The following is a 20,409-nucleotide window of genomic DNA, read 5'->3' as shown; positions in this document are numbered from 1 at the left end:
AGTAATATAGTAGAACGTTCAACGTACATAGTTATCATATTAATTGCGCCGTGATTTTTTCGTCTATGCCATTCCCGAGGTTTTAATTGGCACAAATTTAGGCATTCAAATTTACTTAATATCATGTGGGGTAAAATTGTATGCATATCCAACTGGTTTTTATCCAGATGAATTTCAGTTTGACGTGGTTTTTATATTGTTAGTACACTAATGCTACCAGCGCCAACATAATACATATTACATAATTTTCAGACAAAATGCAGAAATTACTCGGATATGTTGACTATTTCAGCTTCTTCGTTAGTTAAGCTTTAAGTAAGGAATAGTTTTTTCTTTCATCGTATTATAAACCGCTTTCCGCGGATATAGAATGTACAATTATAAGATCAAAACCAGTTTTTTTGCCCCGAGGTGCCGAGGTGTTTTAATCTTATGGTTGTACATTTTTATATTCGTAGAAAGCTGGATATAATTGATGCTAGACATAGTTTTCTCGTATGGATGAGAACCGGTTCCTATCCGCCGGATTCGAATATTATTTTGTTAACTGCTCTAGGGATGGCGGCCGCGGGGGAGGGAAGGGGGGGGGGGGTAAAGCAACCATCTTGTAATCAATGTGTAAATGGCACTTAGAATTCGAATTTCGTTACTTTTTCAACTTTTTGTTCAATTTAGGGAAAATTACCTACCAAGGATTACTCATGCAGAATTTCAGATAGAAATTCGAATTCTATGTGCCATTTATACATTGATTACGAGATGGCTGCATAACCCCCCCCCCCCCCTTAAATAACACTAAAAGATAGGGCATTTGACGAGTTCTTAATACTTATTTTTTTTAATCATTGAAAGAAAATGAAGTTTCGGGTTTCGTCGTATATTCATAGTAGCCGTCCTCTTATTTCTAGCCCCAGCGGGGCATATTTTCTAACCCTGTGGGACAATCATTATCACATATTTAACCTAACCTAAAATAACCTTTCATAAGCTATTGTGAAAATACGATGAAACTTCGTTTTCTTTCCTTGATCCATTTTTTGAGGGGGGAAGAGATTACCTCCTTTCCTATCCCCTATTTCAGCAACTTTAATGGTGAGGGCGTTCTCCTCCCCCCCCCCACCCTTACCTCACGTGATTGATTAATTTAAGAAATTCCTTTGATTTAAAAAAAAAACTCTCTAAGGGCTGGGGAGGGGGGGGGGGGATAGGGACTCATTAGGGAGTAAGTAAAGAAATTCATCCTTTAACCATCAATTAAATTGTCTAAATATTTAGAACGAACTGTGAATAGAAGGTGCCAGTCAAGAATTATGTTTGTTTCCCCGAAATTTGCTTCATGGCAGCTTCGTAACTCTTACAGGTAATTTTGTTTTAAGAGAGAGAATTAAATAGGGATGATCTTCGAGTAACACATTTTATTGGCTGGTAAGAAAATTGAAAATTAGTTAGTTTATATGCTGTTTAAAGTGACATTATCTAACTATAAGTTTGGCTCAAAATGTTTTTTATCTCACTCAAAATGGAGATTTTAATCAGTTCTGTTGTTAGTAAAAGGAAGATCGAAAAAATTGTTGTCTGTGTATTCAGCAAAGAATCTTGCTAACCAATGAACCAATATGGTTCTTCTTTATAGTGGAGCTTTTGTATCAAAGTTCCATTGAAGGTAAATAACTATTTTGAGAGAGGGCACTTCCACCCTTACAAGAGAAACATAATAAACGACCTCACCAAACCTAAATATTTTTATGAAAAAAAGTATGGCTTCGAAACCAAATAATCTCCACTAGATTAGAAATTATGTATAGCAACGTATTATTTTAGGCAATTTTCCACAAATATTACAATAAAAATCATAAGATTAATTTTAGTATTATTAACTCAACAAAACTAACTAAGTTTTTATTTTAATATCGACGGAAAACTATATATAATACGATGCAGTAAATAAATATTCTTTTTAAAATTTCAATTAAGTTGTACAAATTTAAAAATAAAAAAAATGAGGATGTGGGAGGGTGGAAGGTACAGTACAGTACCTATGAGAAGCTACATTGTAATGTACAGGGGTACCATATAGGTTCAGCGGATAGCAATATTTTTCTGCGAAGACATACGCACACATATGTACACATACAGACATTCTGTTACTTTTATAGATTTCTAAAAATGAGACAAAAATAAAGGCAATTGCCCTCATATCGCTTATAAACCGCGAACAAAGTTTTGAGAGTAAAATTTATTTTTAATTCTTACTTATAGATAATTAAAGGAGAATGTCCACTAAAATGGTTTGGGCAGGAGGTGGGGGGGGGGGGGGGGGGGGGTGTGGTTACTCGAGAACTCTTAGAGCTAGAGTGAGGTAATTTTGGATTTAAACTTCTCTAGGGCCAAAGTTACTTTCAAGAATATCGGTATCCGCTGCTCCCGCTGAAAACCGCCGAAAACGGCGATTTTTGGCGGGAGTGGCGTTCACCGATATTCTTAAAAGTAACTTTGTCCCTACAGAAGCTTTAATCCGAAATTAGCTCACTCAAGCTATAAGGGTTCTCGAGTAAAATATAAACTACAGATACAAAAATGTTCTTTATTAATTTTTATTTTATTTTTCAGGTGTTAAAGAAATTCGTCGAGAATGCAAGAAAACCTGAATATCAAATAAACAAAGATTTCTTGATCTGTTTGTATTTTTAAAAATGTGAATGTATTAACTAGTTCTAGTTAAATTTTAAATATAAACATTCTCAAAGGATAGACTTTTTTAATAGCGAAGCTTTTCTATAATTAGGGTCGGTCCGCACGTCCGTCCCGAACGGATAACTTTTTTGTTAATTTAGACATGTTAGAATTCCTATCGATTTCAAACTTTGCATTGTGATTCCTGTAGTAGTTAGGTACGATTTTGAAAGCGTAGCAACTCTATAATGATTATCAGAATGTCTGTAGGTCTATTTTAAACATGTTGATTTTTTTACTTATTTAATAACAATTTTTTATCTGTTTTAATTATCCGATTGATCTGATTTTTTTTGTATAGTGATTCCTGGTATAACAAAGTACAATATTATAAGCTAAGCAACTCTATAACCAAGTCGTAAAAATGTAAGTATGTCCACAAACATTATCCTGTATCAAGCAGTTATTCAACAAATTTACTTACAATTTTACATTTCTATTCTGAATATCCAGTTCTGACACTATACAGGCGTTAATTTCCATTTGTCCTACCGTTTCAGTGCTTCGCTTTTATGGATGTTGTCATCCTTGTTTTCATAATATTTACTGTTACAAGGGTTAGCTTTTTAGAAGCGATGCTACTATAAACTATAATAAAAAAATATGTCAGAGGAAAACTAAAAATGGAGATTAAAATTTGGCTAGAATTGTTTTTCTCGGCTTCTATTAAATATCAGGGACAGATAGAAATGTGTTTTGGTTAGTTGTTAAAAGCGAAGCTTTTTTATTTTTAGGGTCAGTTCGCCCGTCCGTCTGTAATGGTTAGCTCGTTAATTTAAACAGGTTATAATTGTCCTATCGATTTCAAACTTTGCATGATGATTCTTAAAACAGTCAGATAAAACTTTGAAAGCACATCAACTCTAATCGTTGCCAGAAAAAACCGTAGGTCCATTTGAAACGTGCTGATTTTTTACTTTTTTGATAACAAATTTTTCAAAGTTAAAATTATATAATTTTAAAATACTGATTTCTATTACAACAAAGTACAATGATAAAAGCGAATCATAACAATTACTTACATTTTAGTTAGACTTATGCATGAATATTATGCTTATTCAGTTCTGACACTGTTATTGTGTTATTGATGGTCTGTTCTACATTTCAGAGCTTCACCTTGTAGATTTTATCATCCTTGTTTATATATTAACCTAGAGGTCATTTTAGGGTGCAAGGTTGCTTTATATTGATACTAGCGGCTTCGCCCCTAGCCTCTAGGGGCTTCGCCCTATATAGTTTTGGGAAGTCAACCCTCCTTAATAGAAATATTCAAAAAATTATTCTTTGTTTAATTACTCTGTGGTAAAATTAAACCCAGGTTGTGCGATTTATGCACAAAAATTTTAATTTGTACAAATTAAACCCAGGTTGTTTGCCGTATACACAAAAATTTCAATTCGTAAAAATTAGCTTGTTCGCATACACAAAAATTAAAATTGAAAAAAAAAAATATTTAGATTTTTTTTTGGGGGGGGGGGATTCATGGGGGCTTCGCCCCATGTTGCAGTTGGGTTCCTCCACCCCAATTACTGGTTTTTGTTTACAAAAAAAAATAAAAAAAAAAAAAATTGAAAGTGGGGATTTTTTTATTTTTGGGGGGGTTAGGGTGTCCCACCCCCCAAGAAAATAGCTCAAAACCACCAGAGGACTTGTAGGTATATTCCCAGAAGGGTAGAGCCCAATTTGATCAGCAGTTACTGAGATTTTAAAAAAAATGTAAAAAAAAAATTTGGGGGGTTGGATTTTTTTTTATTTTTGGGGGGGTTGGGGGTGTCCCACCCCCCAAGAAAATAGCCTAAAACCACCACAGGACCAGTAGGTATATTCCCTGAAGAGTAGAATCCGATCGGTTCAGTGGTTACCGAGATCTTAAGGGACAGACAGACAGACGGACAGACAGACGGACAGACGGACAGACATCAAGCTACTTTGTATTATAGATTAAACTTGTTTAGACCTTAAGTTTTAGAATATTTTCTAAGCTTTTATAATAAATAAGAGCTCATTTCGTTAATTTTAACATGATAGAATTACTCTATTAATTTCAAATTATGAGTCCTAAAATAGTAAGGTACGATTTAAAAAGCGTAGCAACTCGAAATTCGTCACCTGAATGTATGTATGTCCATTAAAACATATTAATTATTAACCTTTTTTGACAAAACTTATGTATGTCACAAGAAGGTATAATGTTATAAGCGAAGCATCTCTATAAATAAGTCCTAAAAATGTAAGTATGTCCTTTACTTAAGCAATTTTTAAACAATTTTTTGGTGGCGGCGGAAAACACCAGTAGATGGCAGAAGCGGTACTGCCGCCATTTTCTTTTCAAATATTTTTTACTGACTATACTAACCTAAAAACTCAAAAGATTTTGTTTCAATATCTTTAAAAGCACAGGAGAAGCACTGAATTTAAGATATTCCTTGATAACAGAGAATTTGAAAAAAATAACATGGTCTCATATGTTTCCAAATTGCCTAATTCGGCGAGAAATGCAATAACAAATTTTTTGACGACGGCAGAAGATGGCAGTGAACGGCATTTTTTTAAAGTTAGATACCAAAACTTGGGGTAATTGGAGACACAACCAAAAAGATTTTACCCAATTATCTCTAAAACTAAGGGAGTAGCACCCAAAATAAAATTGCTGGTATGTCGTGTGACTAGTCACTAATTCTACCCCCCCTCCCTCAACTTAAAATTTTGATTAGACGTTAATTATTTATATTCTGTTCTGACACTCTGTTAATGTTAATCCTACCAATTCAGAGCTTGGCTTTTATGGATGTTGTCATCCTTGTTTCATTTCAAACGGGCGCTAGTTTTATAAAAACTAGGTAGTCATTTTAGTTACTTTTTTTTACCTTTTTGAAGCATTTTGTGGTTACGTGTCGGGTTATTATTAGTATTTTATTTTATTTGTAGCGAAGCTTCTCTATAATTCTCTGTTAGTCAGTCCATATTGCTATGGGGTATTTTCAGTAAACATTCCAATGGCACAAGTTTTGTCATGCTCATAAAGATGTTATTACATTTTTAAATTTTTTACTTTGCTACTTATAGATGGTGTCATCCTTATTTTCAACATCTAATAATTTCGAAGTTAGATATGTTAAATCTTATCTAACAAATTAAACTCGATGGATTTATAGAATGTATGGATCAAGAAATTCTTTTCTAAAATATACTTTATTAATAGATATAAATAAATTGATGTATATTATTAATAGTCGCTTCGCCTCTAGGGGGCTTTGCCCCAAGAGATTTGATCAAACCAATTTTACGTAATTTAGATTTTAAAAAATAAATCTAAAAATAAAATTTTCTTTGTGGGGGGGGGGGGGGGGGGGAAGTCGACCTTACTATTTTAATTTTAGTTTTAAAAAGAAATTTTTTTTTATTTTGGGGGGAGGGGTATTTTTAACTTTTTTGGGGGGTTGGGGGTGTCCCACCTCCCAAAAAAATAGTTATAAACCTTACCAGGACCTATAAGACGTTACCCTGTAAAGGAGAACCCGATCGGTTAAGCGGTTAGCGAGTTCCTTCGCTACAAACAGACAAACGAACAAACAGACAGACTTCGTTCTACTTTGTATTATAGACTACTTTGTATTATAGTTATCTATAATACAAAGTAGAACGATGTCTGTCTGTTTGTTTGTAGCGAAGGATCTCGCTAACCGCTGAACCGATCGGATTCTCCTTAACAGGTTAGATTCTCATGGTTCCCGGTAAGGTTTATAACTATTTTGGGGGAGGGTACCACCACCCTCCCAAGAGAAATGACAAAAAAATCGAAAATTTTTGTTAAATACAGGAGACTTCAACGTAAAATAAAGAGGTATCGTACTAAAGAATTATCGTAGCAAACAAAAACATTTAAAGTGCCACTAGAGGCCTCTAGGGGCGTAGCCGCTAGTCTATAATACAAAGTCTGTCTGTTTGTTTGTAGCGAAGGATCTCGCTAACTGCTGAACCAATCGGGTTCTCCTTTACAGGGTAGCTTCTCATAGGACCCGGGAATGTTTATGACTATTTTCTTGGGGGGTGGGACACTCCAAACCCCACAAAAAAAAATTCTTTTTAAAACTAAAACTAAAATAGTGGGATCGACCCCCCCCCCCCCGACAAAGAATTTTTTTTATAAAATTTTTCTTTTAAATCTAAAATACAAAAAATTGGTTTGATCAAACGTCTTGGGGCAAAGCCCCTAGAGGCTAGGAATGAAGCCGCTAGTACATACATATATAACAGTTTTACAAAAAATAAAATGCAAACAAGGTCCATAATTACAGCTGTCTTTCATAATATTTAAAGGAGACATTCTATGATATTCTAGGTAAAATTAAAAGAAAGATATAATCCATGGAAATTTTATGAAATTAGATCTTTTCATAAAGTGTATTTAACAAATATTTAGATTGGAAATATTTCTATTGTTTCTGGACTTTAATAAATTTTATTATCGAAATATTTACTAGAAAGAGGACTGTACTTATATACCTGTACAAATACATTGCAAGAAGCAAACAAAGTGATGTTAGTTAAATGAATGAAAAAAAAATGTGGACTGGACTAATGTTTTATGAAAATAATATAAACGAATATAAATACATATATAACAAAAACATCACAAAATATAGGCTTGTATTAGTAACTGTAGTTTAAAATTATTTTTAAAAACGAAACTCTTCTACAATAATGTTTATTTAGGCATGTTAAAATAGTCATAAAATTGTCATAATAATATCTGATTATGACCTCAAGGGGTCTTGGTGTCGCTTCGGTTTCTATACCTCTCATGCACCTTTAATACTCTGCGTCATAACTGAGGTGTGAAGGCTAGTAAAACCTTACTGTGCATGGTAATGAGTTGCGCCTGTTTTGGGCCAAGGCATTCCCCCTACTCTTAACTATTTATTTCGCGCACCTGACATAGCAGCAGTAGGAACCATTTTTAACGTCTTTAACTATGAAGGGATGTTAAGCTGAGAATATAACCTTTTACCTCTCTGACGATGAGTGTATGTGTTAAGTATTGCGCCACGGTCACGGGTAATTAAACATCTGTTACTGTTAGGTATGTTTTAGAATGCGTAGCAACTCTATAATCATCACCAGCAGCTTTATAGGTCTATTAGCTTTTATGGTTGTTGTCATGCTTTTTTTATAAATGTAACTAAATGTATATATTAAAAAGAAGCTTTAAAATTACTGCCTCTTGTTCGTGAAAAGTCCACTTTTAGTCATATATGTGGATTTAATGACAACAGAAAAAAAACTTTCCAATAGCGGAGGCGTGCAATTGTATTTGATACCAAGAAATGTAAGCTGAATAAGTTTGTGTTTCAGAAGTAACACTAATAACTTCCCCCTCGAGTTGTCATCATTGAACAGAAAAAGTACTAATATAAAATTGAGATTGTTATAATTGAACCATTGAACATGTTTCTTATTAACTGGTTTTGAATCATCAGCTTCAGTTTGTCTAGATATCACTGTCCACGTCGTCTAAACAAAAAAATATTATTTTATTAGATAAATGTTTGAAGACAATGTAAATGTAAAGTTTGGGCTGATTTAATTTTGAATGCCAACATGTATTTAATTCAAAAGTTTATCTACTCCTTAATTATTCTTTTTTAAAGCGAAGCTTTTCTATAATTAGGGTCGGTCAGTCCGTCCGTCCATCTGTCAGTCAGTCAGTCTGTCCGGAACGGATAGCTTTTTTCGTTAATTTAGGCATGTTAGAATTTTCTATTGATTTCAAACTTTGCATGATGATTCCTGTAGTAGATAGGTACGATTTAGTAAGCGTAGCAACTCTATAGTCGTTACCAGAATGTCCGTACGTCCATTTAAACATGTTAATTTTTTACTTTTTCATAAAATTTTTTTTATGTAATAAAATCATCCGATTGATCTGATTTTTGGATTACTGATTCCTATTACAATAAGGTACAATATTTTGATATCTATAATCAAGTCTTAAAAATGTCAGTATGTCCTTAAATAAACAGAATTCTGTACTTAAAAAGTTATGTGACATATTTTAGTTGTCAAAACTTATATATTAAAATTTTTGTATATTCAGTTCTTACGTACACTCTACAAGAGATAATGTTTGTGTGCCATACCGTTTCATAGCTTCGCTTTTATGGATGTTGTCATCCTTGTTTCAATAAAATCACAGGCTTGCAAAACGGGGTTGTTTCCCACCACCTGGCAAAATTAAGTGGGGTGGATACACCCCACGAAATGTAAAAAAATTGCGCAATTCGCAATTTTTCAATTCAAGGACACTTGTTTGATTTTCGAGTGGGTGGATGGACATATTGGGGGGGGGGGCCCTGGGCCACCCCCTTGACACTAAAAATACACCAGTTTGTTGTCTGTTATACAGCCTCATTGATTTATGTATGAGACGGATTCAAATTTTCAATTGCGCTTCACGAACCCCTTGGTAAAACCCTGTGCACGCCAATAATTAAAAGGTGATGTTAATTCATTTTAAACATGATCCTTTTATAATAAACTAACATGATGATTGTTTGTTTGTCTGCGCCAAAGGAGCTCGCTAACCGCTGAACCGATCAGTTTCTCCTTAACAGGGTAGCTTCTTATAGGTTCCGGGAAGGTTTATAAGTATTTTTGGGGAGAGTACCACTAGCGGACGTGCTTTTACTTTCAGCTAAATCTGTATCAAATATTTACCTTTCACAAACTGAAGAAATACGGAGGTGGTTCAACTTAGATGTTATCATATTTTTAATTTCTGAAAATTTAATAAATAAAATTAAACAAATTATAGCACATTTGATAGGCAAAAGTAAGGGGCATACCTTTAATAATAAAAAGGTGAAACCAAATATCACGAATAGATAAGTATGATTTACGACAAATATTGTGTAAATAGGTGTAAAATTATCAATATGATTAATGTGTACAGTAAATATTTACATTTTAAGACTTAATTTCAGAGATGATTCGCTTATACCCTTATGTCTAATTATCCAAGAAATCAAAATTCAAAGTGAAAAGAATAAATATATTATCCTTACATGAAATTAGTAGGATGTCTTATCTGTTTGACTAAGGATCTCGTTAACCTCTAAACCGATATGGTTATACTTTACAATGTAGCTTTGATCTTATATATCCTGGGAAGGTTTTTAACTATTGGTACGTTAGGAGGTTACAAACACCCTCTGAAGATAAACTGCCCTGAGGAAAATAATTATTTCTTTTGAAAATCAAAATTATAGATTGGGGGAAGGTTGATTTCCCCATCCCACCTCATGTGCCTATCGAGGCTCCAGGGGCGTAGCTGCTAGTCTGTAATGTAAAGTATTAAGTTTATTTTGGTTTAAGCAAAAGTTATTGCTGGTCTGTGTGGGTTATGCTTTATTTCGCCTATGCAGACTAGGCACACAGCTATAAGTACGTACAACATAATCTCATCATAAAACATAAAAAATCATCATAATTTAAGTGGACTTAACTTAATTCAAGGAATGATCATATTAGAATTGCTACGCTTAATCAATTAAAAATATGAAACAAACTCGGAAATATATGAAAATTTTTTTTTCCAATCTTAGATTTGACTGATACAAAATAATAACAAAAAACAGCTGTTGTAAATTCTTCCTTAGAGGAAGATGGACAAAATATTAGTCGTAATTTTTAACACAAATGAGTATTTGTAAAAAACATATATAATTATTATTTTTTTTCAAACTATTTTGCGATAAATATAATTACAACATTATAAGACTATCAAAAAAGACTTTTTTTGTTTTAAACTATGATAAGTAACTAAAATGAAAAACGGAAAAAATACCCAGGAGTCATTTGTCCAATCATTAAATTCATGTAAGGAACGAGATGGCAGTGCTATCCTAAACCAGACATTATACAGATAATTTCCATTTTAAAATACTTCATTTTTTGACAATTACACAGTAACACAGTAGTAAAATAAAAATTCGATATAACATAACTAATTAGACACTGTTAGGAAAACTTTTAAACTATATTTTACATCCAAAATGTTATTGAAAATAGATTTAAACAGTAAAAAAGTAGTCTCAGCTGCTCAAAAAAATTTTCTTCCCTTCCCCAACAAGGTTTTTCCGGGTTTAAAAAGTCAATATTTTCTTATACAAGGAACTTTCAGATAATTTTTTTATCTAATGTTGTTTCAAAAACACTCTTCTATACATATATTAACAGAAAATTTCTGGTTCACACTCCCTTTAAAAGAAATATTTTCATCAACGATATGATCAAAATTTTTATCAGTATCATTAGATTGAGAAACAAAATCAGGACTTTTATTTGAAGAGGTATCTTTTTTGCCTGAAGAAAAATTATTTTCTTGATTTTCAAAACTATCAAGAAGATTTAAATACAATTTTTTTAGGCTGGTGAAACCCAAATCTAAATTGGAAACTTTTTGATCAATATGATCATCATATTCACCAAATATTTCATCTAAAATTTTTTGAAAATTTGAAATTTGATATAAAATTGAACAAATTTCTTGCTTATAACAATTAAAAAGAATTTTAGATGTAATTTCTTTTGTATCATAATGATTCAATTTGTTATGATACTTTTTCTTTTGAAAATTTACAAACCTGAAAAATGTTTCAGTATTTGTTTTAAATTTTGCTCTTAAATCTTCAATTGAGAATTCATGAATGCTATTAAATTTGCATGGCTTATCATTTGCCATATTCAATTCATGTTAAAAACAAATTAGAATTGAATAAATTCAATTTGATTCTTTATTGTAATAACATCAAATAATTCAACAAACAGATTTTTGGGATCATTCTTTTAAGTTTTTCAATGATGCAAAAAAATTTGGGTGGTTTTAAGCCTGTTTTTTGTTGAACTATTACAATGTTAAATTTAATAAAGAAAACAAACAAATTTTGAAAATAATATTTATTTTACAAGATTAAGAAAAAATAGCAATATTAACTAATATTAAAATACTGGGGTGTAACAAATTCAGTTATGGTTTAGCTGCTCTCAAACTAGGATAGGTAGGTAGATAGTTGAAAAACTTAATTGGGCTATCCCAACTAACTGACAAAAAAAAGGTTTCCAGAGAAGATTATAAATTGATGGCAAAATCGCCATTCTGTCTGGATCTCTTCTATGGAATTAATCTAGATTATTCAATAAAATTAGTGTTAAAATACTAAATTAATCAACAATTGATGATGAATTTAATATTTTTTTATATAATTTTATCAAATTTGGATATACTCAAACAATGCACATAGTATAAAGTAAAGCAAAAATATCACCGTTATACACTATGTTTTTAGCAATTTTAAGAGTATAAAAAAATTCAATACTTAACTAATACTTTCTATGAAATACATTAATATTTTATACAAAGTATCAGCCGATTTCCTAAAAAATATTAATTAGAAAGTTTTCCATGTATTTTCTTTACATGGCTTTTAACGGTTTTAATGAACGGTCTTATGAACGGTTTTACAACGGTTTTAACGAACAGTTTTAACTAACGGTTTTAACGAACGGTTTTAACGAACGGTTTTAACGAACGGTTTTAACGAACGGTTTTAACAAACGGTTTTAACGAAACGGTTTTAATAAACGGTTTTAACAAACGGTTTTAACGAAACGGTTTTAATAAACGGTTTTAACTAACGGTTTTAACGAACGGTTTTAATGAACGGTTTTAACGAACGGTTTTACAAACGGTTTTAATGATCAATGGTTTCAACAATCAAAAGTTACAGCGCTTTAACGAAATCACGATGTAACAATTATAAGTATGAAATAAAATAAAAGGATTTAATGTTATAAGGACACAACGATAAAAAATTATAGCGCTTTAACGAAATCACGATATAACAATTAAAAGTATGAAAGTATAACGATTTGAGGTATAACAATCTAAGCTATAACGCTATAACATATATTAGCTATAATGATATATCGAATACCTATAAAGTTATACACCTTTTAAAAATTCACTTTTATGGTAGAAGAAATCTTTATATAAGGCCGAAATTTAGCTACAAATACACTAAAAAAATATGACCTTTTGATTCCAAGGATTTCAATCGACTACAAATAATATATGACAATTTGATACCAATTTGACCCACTTTGTTGTGATTAAGAACCGGTTTTAATTTCACTACATTTGTAAAATTATTAAATAAAATAAACAAAAAGTCAAATAACGTACCTTACGCTATTTACCCTATTTTTTAAATTTAAAATTATTACTTTTTTTGTACTCATAAACAAAAAAATACCCTTTACAGACGACAGACATTTATCGTCAATTTGGCTATTAAAACTTCTCAACAAAATTTGCTCATGTCATTTTTTTTACACAACAAATGTATAAGTATAGATGTATGACTCCCATAACTACCTGGCCCAAGTGGTGAGGACCTTTGTCGTCTGATTTCTGCTCTTTTGTAGCAACTTGCCTATGCTATATTTTCGACGCTATTGGCTAATATTCAAAGACCAATTGAAAGTCAGCACAGAGTAACCATAGAGTTACAAACAGCTCGTGCCACCTCAATAATTTTAGTTAAATGTGCAAAGATAGGACATCATTACAAAGTATTGCTATGAGAAGAGTTTTATATTTAAATCCTAATTTATCTTTAATTAACCTTTCCCTATATTCTTGTAAATTTTTAAATTCAATATAAAAGCAGCAAAGAAATATTTTAAAGCGCGTCCACTTTGATTTTGGATTAAAATATCAATGTTTTATACATTTAGGTTTTATACTCAATATTTTAAATGCCATTATGTTTTGCTTGAAAATTCTTAATAGACAAGTTAAAATTTTTGCAGCCAAAAATATATTCATATCTATATTTTCAACATTTTAATTTTATTTTAATTCTTTTACTTTTAATTGTTTCTTTTAATTTCCTAATTTAATAAATTGAGTTACAAAATTTATTTTAAAAATATATGAACACCGTAATAGTGTCTGACTAATTATGACGTAACAAAAAAAATTAGCCAATGAGAGGCCGTTATTGACCAATGGTAAAATTTATAGTGGCCTCTTATTGGTCATAATCAGTCAGACACTATTACTGTTTTCAAATATATTAGTAATGACCACGAGTAGTTAATGTCACGTGGTCGAGTTCCATAAAATATTTAGATTAGCTACTAGTCGGTGGTGTCCGCCTTTGACACTTTCAAATATGCCATAAAGTCGTCATTATCTATAAAATTATATTTCGACACAACGCTTAAAAGTCGGACAGGGCATAAATCTCAGGTAATTTTTCATTTTCACCACTTTCATTTACTTATAATATAATTCATTTATCATAAAAGTTTATGAAATAAAGAAGTATATAATTGTTTTTCCATGATTATCAATATTTTTATTTTGTTCGTGTCTTTTTTCCCAATAAGCCCCCGTTGAGTTAACTTAAAGTATTTACATAAAACAGCCTATCATATTTCTAGTAGTGCATCTACTCTATGATTATTGTATGTTCCTGCTTACTTTTGTCTAACAATTAAAGTCTCTATGATTATTGTATGTTCCTTCTTACTTTTGTCTAACAATTAAAGTAAAAGAATAACGTGGTCACGTTCTATATGTAACTCTACCCTCGAGTCGGAGACCCTGTAACGACTTTCAATTAGGTCTTTGAATATCAGCCAATAGCGGCGGAAATATATAGGTCCTGAGATTTGCTATTTTATTTAATACTTAGGTGATTTATCTATAATGCTCAATTTCATTCATTTAAAAAAAAATTCTTTGATCATCATATCTAATTTTTATCTAATGTCTAGTATTGTTGCTAAAAGCGGAATATATCTTCCTGTCTCAGAATAGTTTAATTTAGTTAAAAATAAGTTGAAAAACATTCTAATTTTGAAATATTTTGAAAAGGTTTCTTAAAGTGTATCTTTATTATTGGTTATTTCACTAGAACACCTTTTTAGGACAAAATTAATGAATCTTGTAAAAAGATTTCTCTTCATTGATTTTGAGGACACTAACAATTGAAATATCATGGATGTATTCGCCGGCTTGCGTAAATCCTATATATTATTTTCATTGTTTTTGATCCTTACATGAAAGGAACAGGGCCTGTGCCTGTGTGCCTGTCAGTCTGTCTGTATGTATTGAGGGATATCGCTAACCACTGAACTGATATAGTTCTACTTTTTTTGTGTAGAGGTCTTGGAAAGGATTATAACTATTTTAAGGGAGAGTACCACATCCCTCCCTAAAAAAACATCCCCTCCCTCCTTTTAAAACTCAGAATAACATGAATGGGTATGGGGTCGAATCTCCCCCCACCCCCCTCACACTTCAAGTGCTTCTAGTAAATTCATAAATCAATGAACTGGCGTATACGGTCATTTCACAAATGAAAAAATTAAACTTTGAATCTGATCAACCATAAAGATATCACAGTAAAAAAATATATTTAAAAATTCTTAATTGAATTAAATATAATTACTCATTCATAACTTTCAAATTTTGAGCATTAAAGCTTTCTTTCGAAGAGACAAAATAAAAATGAAACTTTTCTGTGTAGTAATGGTGTAAAACCTCTCATAATTCAATGATAGACAATACCAAATAAAAATTGACCTTATTGTTATTGTACATAATTTTAACGAAAGAAAAAGGAAAAAACAAATGGTTTTTAGCTTGATTTATCATGTTAGAATTGTACAGTCAATTTCAAACTTTGGATAATGATTTCATGATTGATAATAGTTAGGTACAATATAGAGAGCGTAGTAACATAATATTTGTTAGAAAGTTCGTGCTTCCATTCAAAACATGCTGATTTTAACTTATTTACATTAATTTTTGTGTGATATAATTCGTCTGACTTTAGTAACAATAATTGCTATGATAACAATAGTTTAAGCGAAGCATCTATATAATCAAGTACTAAAAATGTAAGTTTCTCTTTAAACATAATTTTGTCTTTGAGTAATTTTGCAACAATTTACAAATATACACTCTACAAGTGTTCATGTTCGTTTGTTCTACCATTTGAGTTCAGTGCTTCGTTTTTATGATGTTGCTATCCTTGTTTTTTATTAAATAGTTGTATTATTAAAGTACTGAAATTTTATGAAAGTTTCACTGTGGATCATATAAATTTATTACTGTTGAACAGAACATACTAGCAAATAGATAATAAATATAATTTCATCATATAAACAAGGATTAAAACAGAACACAGTAATAGTGTCTGACTGATTATGACGTAACAAAAAAAATTAGCCAATGAGAGGCCACTATAAATTTTACCATTGGTCAATAACGGCCTCTCATTGGCTATTTTTTTTTGTTACGTCATAATCAGTCAGACACTATTACTGTGTTCATGAGAACATCCATATTAGCGAAGCTCAATATACTAATCGATGGAAGAATGAATTGTAACACTTCAAGGGTATAAATGCGTTAAGAAAATTTATTTTCTCTTAGAATATACCTGATATTACAAAAATCTTTTTATTGACTTGTTTCCTCAATTGCATACATTTCAGTTAAACCATACCACCGTACAGACCAACAAACCATAAGTGTAGAATTTTAGAAAAGCTTTGCTGTTAATAATTTATATTTCTAATAGATAATCTTAATATTAATTGTAATTCTATCAATTAATCACATGGTTATATCAAGCTGGGTGTGTGAAAACCATTGTTTTTTCAAAACAACAAATAAAGGGAAAAGCAGCTGTTCTTGATTTGTATGTTATTCTTTTTAAGCGAAGTTTTTTTTTATAATTAGGATCGTTCCGTCTGTACATATCATATCAAAGTCTATAATGTAATGAATAGGATCATTTATTTAAGTGCAAGATTTCCTGTCAGCAATTCGACAATAACCTAAAAGTTTTACTAATAATTTTCAAAATAATTATGTCTTGTGTGAACACTGTAAAAGTAAAAGTTGTATCTAAAAATGGTCCCCTGCGATTCCCTCAAGGTAAAAAATCCTTAGGGGGTGGGGGGGGGGGGGATGTATTTTTTACTTTTCTTGCAGCAAACATACATTAATCTAATAGTATATTGACAATAGTTTTCAGTACGTTGAATATACTTTTACATATAAAATAAAAGCAAGTTGTTATAATAATAAATGCATAACCCAGACAACTAACTATTCCAAGTGGTATGGACCTTTAACGTCTGCTGGCAAATTACCTTTTGCCCTTTTGTATCGACTTGACTGTGTTAATATTTCCGACGCTATTGGCTGATATTCAATGATCGTTATCATTGCAAATTTAACAAAATATAACACATGGGGGGAGGCCCTGAGGGGGGTCTTACACTCACCCTCTTGGGGCTAATCTCGTATAGGGTAAGGGCAAAGCTTTTAGAATGAAAAAAAAAATAAATAGCCAGACAGTTTAAATTTAAACCTCTCTGAATATGGCAATCATAATGTTTAGTTTTAAGTTACAACTAGAAATAATAGTTTTCAAAGTGTCCCTAATTGGTGAAGGACTATAAACTAAACATAAAGCCTTAACTTGCAGAAATATATTCTTAACAGTTGCAAAAAAAGTCTTGTCACATTTAGAAATCATGGGTAACATTTTTTTTTGTATGCAGGAGTCTTAAGAGATAATAAATTTACGTACATGCCCAAATTATGATGAACAAAATTATCCCTCTGTAAGTTAAACACTACTAACTTGTGACATGTAATTTAAGATTTAATGGAAGTATTCAAACTTTTTAATCCAACGAATAAGAGAGCGTGTTTATAATTTAGTCCAATGACCTTTCCTTTTCTTGCGGATAGGGGTAATTCATTGCTAGAGTTTGTAATGAACTAAAAATAATACAGATCATACTACAAAATTTTGAGCTCCATGTGAGGTTTATTACAATGATTATGTGTATAACAAATTTCCTTCTTTTCTGTATAAAATCCTTGTTTGACAAGGAATGATTTGAATTTATTCTAAATGTTACATGGAAAAAGATAGTTATAAAATTGTGTTACAATCTATAAAGCAGAGTCGCCTTAACCCTTTTTAGACGAATAACCTTAGATTTAATTATAGGTATAAATACGTAAAAATGATAATAATAGATTACATTTTCACCCATTGAGAGATATTTCACATGATGAAAATCAATTGTGTCTTCAACTTTAAATTATATTAACAAAAAATAATACTAAAGGAAAGTTGTCCACAATAATATTGCCATTAAACCGCATGAATTTTCCTATTCAGTGTTGCCTAATATGAGTCTTGAGCTGGTTCTTTTCAGTTTGGGGGAAAATATTTTGTAAATTTTGTAAGAAAAAAAAAAAAAAAAACTAATCTCTAAGTTTTGTGAAGCCCCCCCCCCCTCCCCTCAAAAAAAGGTACTACACTTTTTTATCGCAGAAAAGTTGATGGCAAAATAGTTTAAATAGAAAAATGTTGACGTTAAACCATAATTAAGAAATGAAAACCTAATTTAAAACTGATAATATGAAATGTTTCCCAATCCATCCCTAGAGTGTAAAAAATCTCCCCTTGTTTGCAAATTTGGAAAGTAAAATATTTGCAAAATTTTCTAAACGACACAACATAAAAAGTTTTATTAAAAATGTTTCTAAAAAGTTCTGGGAATAAACCAAAGTGTGAAAAAAAGTTATTATTATACCGGCACTCATATCGTAATGAAATATATCAAGATAACAAACAATTAACAACAAATAATATATCATTAAAATATATATAATTGATTTAATGTTTGTTATAAGTTATAATAAAAATTATGTTAACAAGGATGACAACATCCATAAAAGCGAAGCACTGAAACGGTAGGAAAAACGGACATTAACACTTGTATAGTGTCTAAACTGAATTATCAGAATATAAAAGTATAAGAGTCGAAGCAAAATTGTAAGTAAATTTGTTGAAAAACTTCTTGATACAAGATAATGTTTATTGAGTTTATGGACATACTTACATTTTTAGGATTTGATTATAGAGTTGCTTCGCTTAAAATATTGTTCTTTGTTGTCCCAGGAATCAATATACCAAAAATCAGATCAAACCAGGGATAAGGGATAGGAAACCTGGCCATAAATTAGGTCTCGGCCTGGTTTTGAAAGGGATCATGCAACTTTTACCATTTGCCTAATTTAATGACCTTACTGGCGGACGGCTCATATTGGCTACCGCTCTAAACCAATAGTGTTCTGTGATTTGGGCTTGTTTTGTATCAACCAATCACCAATTGGCGGAGCCAATTGGTGATTGGTTTATACAAAACAAGCCCAAATCACAGATGGCGGAAATTTTAGAAGCAGACAATTCTTGAAAAAATAATGATTTCGTCTGCTACGAAAAAATAAATATAAATGGTGTTAGATCACATTAGTTTAATTATTAAATCTGCTTAGAGTTAAACATTAAAAAAGGGCCACATAGAAAAAACAAAAATAACGGGAAAGGTAGCTACGAATTTTTATTTGGTAGTTTATAAATTAGATGTTGTATTTTGAATTTTAAAAATTTAGTACGGAAATGATACAACACCTTCACCCTAATTTTTGTACAATACAACACAGTACAGATATATCATTACATTATAGTATCCAAAGAACTTGATAGAATGTTACCCAAGTGCATATTTATTTATTTATTTTGAATTTTAATTAGCAATGAAATTTTCAAATAAAATTTTTACTCATTAATAAAAATGCAAATAATACAAACTAAAATCTGTCTGAGGGAAACCCAACGATAGCTTTCTGACAGTTCAAATTACCAAAGTAAAAGATAAAAAATTTTGGGAGAGAAAAAACTTCATTTTAACAAAAGCCATTAATATATAGGTTTATAAAAAGTTATGTTTTTTACTTTAAACTAGCTACCTGAATTTGATTCTATACTTTATCTACACACACACACACAGCTTTTTCATTAGCATTTTATACGAACCACTGCGCTATCCCAAAACTGGTTTATTAGGCTAGAAATAGGCCTAGGCTTGAAATAGGCCTGAAATAATATTTTCCTACGTTTCCCATCCCTTATCCCTGGATCAAACGGATAATTAGATCACATTAAAATTTGCTGTTAAAAAATTAGAAAAATCAACATGTTTAAAATGGACGTACGGACATTCTGGTAATGATTATAGAGTTGCTACGCTTTCTAAATCGTACCTAACTACTACAGGAATCATTATGCAAAGTTTGGAATCGATAGGACAATTCTAACATGCCTAAATTAACGAATAAAAGCTATCTATCTCGGACGGACGGACGGACGGACCGACCCTAATTATAGAAAAGCTTCGCTTTTAAAAATTTAACATATAATCAATAAAATTTTCAAAAAATGCTCTCCGATTTTAAATCGACAAAACTTATCAAAAGTATGCAAACATCTCTTATTAGCTGCAAAAATTACAGTATGGTTTGAAATAAATCAAAACATAAGATACATTCTTAAAGAATACATCGTAACATCAGCTGCTATACTACTTTATAATTTTGTTTGTCGCAGCAGTTTTCCAAATTTTCAGTAGAAGTTAGTACTTAAACAAGGCAGCTCGTTTATCATAATGCCAGATTGTCCTTTCATGCACTATATATTTCTAATGTATATGTTGGACATGGTTTCAAAT

General features: G+C 31.1%; 1 long non-coding RNA gene across 1 annotated transcript; it reads left to right on the top strand.

The window, feature by feature from the left end:
* The first annotated feature begins 200 nt into the window (after positions 1 to 200).
* Positions 201 to 2,746, top strand: LOC145303831 (uncharacterized). The gene is made up of 3 exons (XR_013873834.1): positions 201 to 315; positions 1,276 to 1,360; positions 2,611 to 2,746. It is a non-coding gene; the product is annotated as an uncharacterized LOC145303831 (long non-coding RNA).
* The last annotated feature ends 17,663 nt before the right edge of the window (positions 2,747 to 20,409 follow it).

Source organism: Acartia tonsa, chromosome 2, assembly GCF_053477335.1.
Source record: "Acartia tonsa isolate MP-2025a chromosome 2, ASM5347733v1, whole genome shotgun sequence".
NCBI classification, from domain to species: Eukaryota; Metazoa; Arthropoda; class Copepoda; order Calanoida; family Acartiidae; genus Acartia; species Acartia tonsa.
The sequence above is the reverse complement of the archived record's forward strand: the minus strand, read 5'-3'. Positions and strand labels throughout refer to the sequence as shown.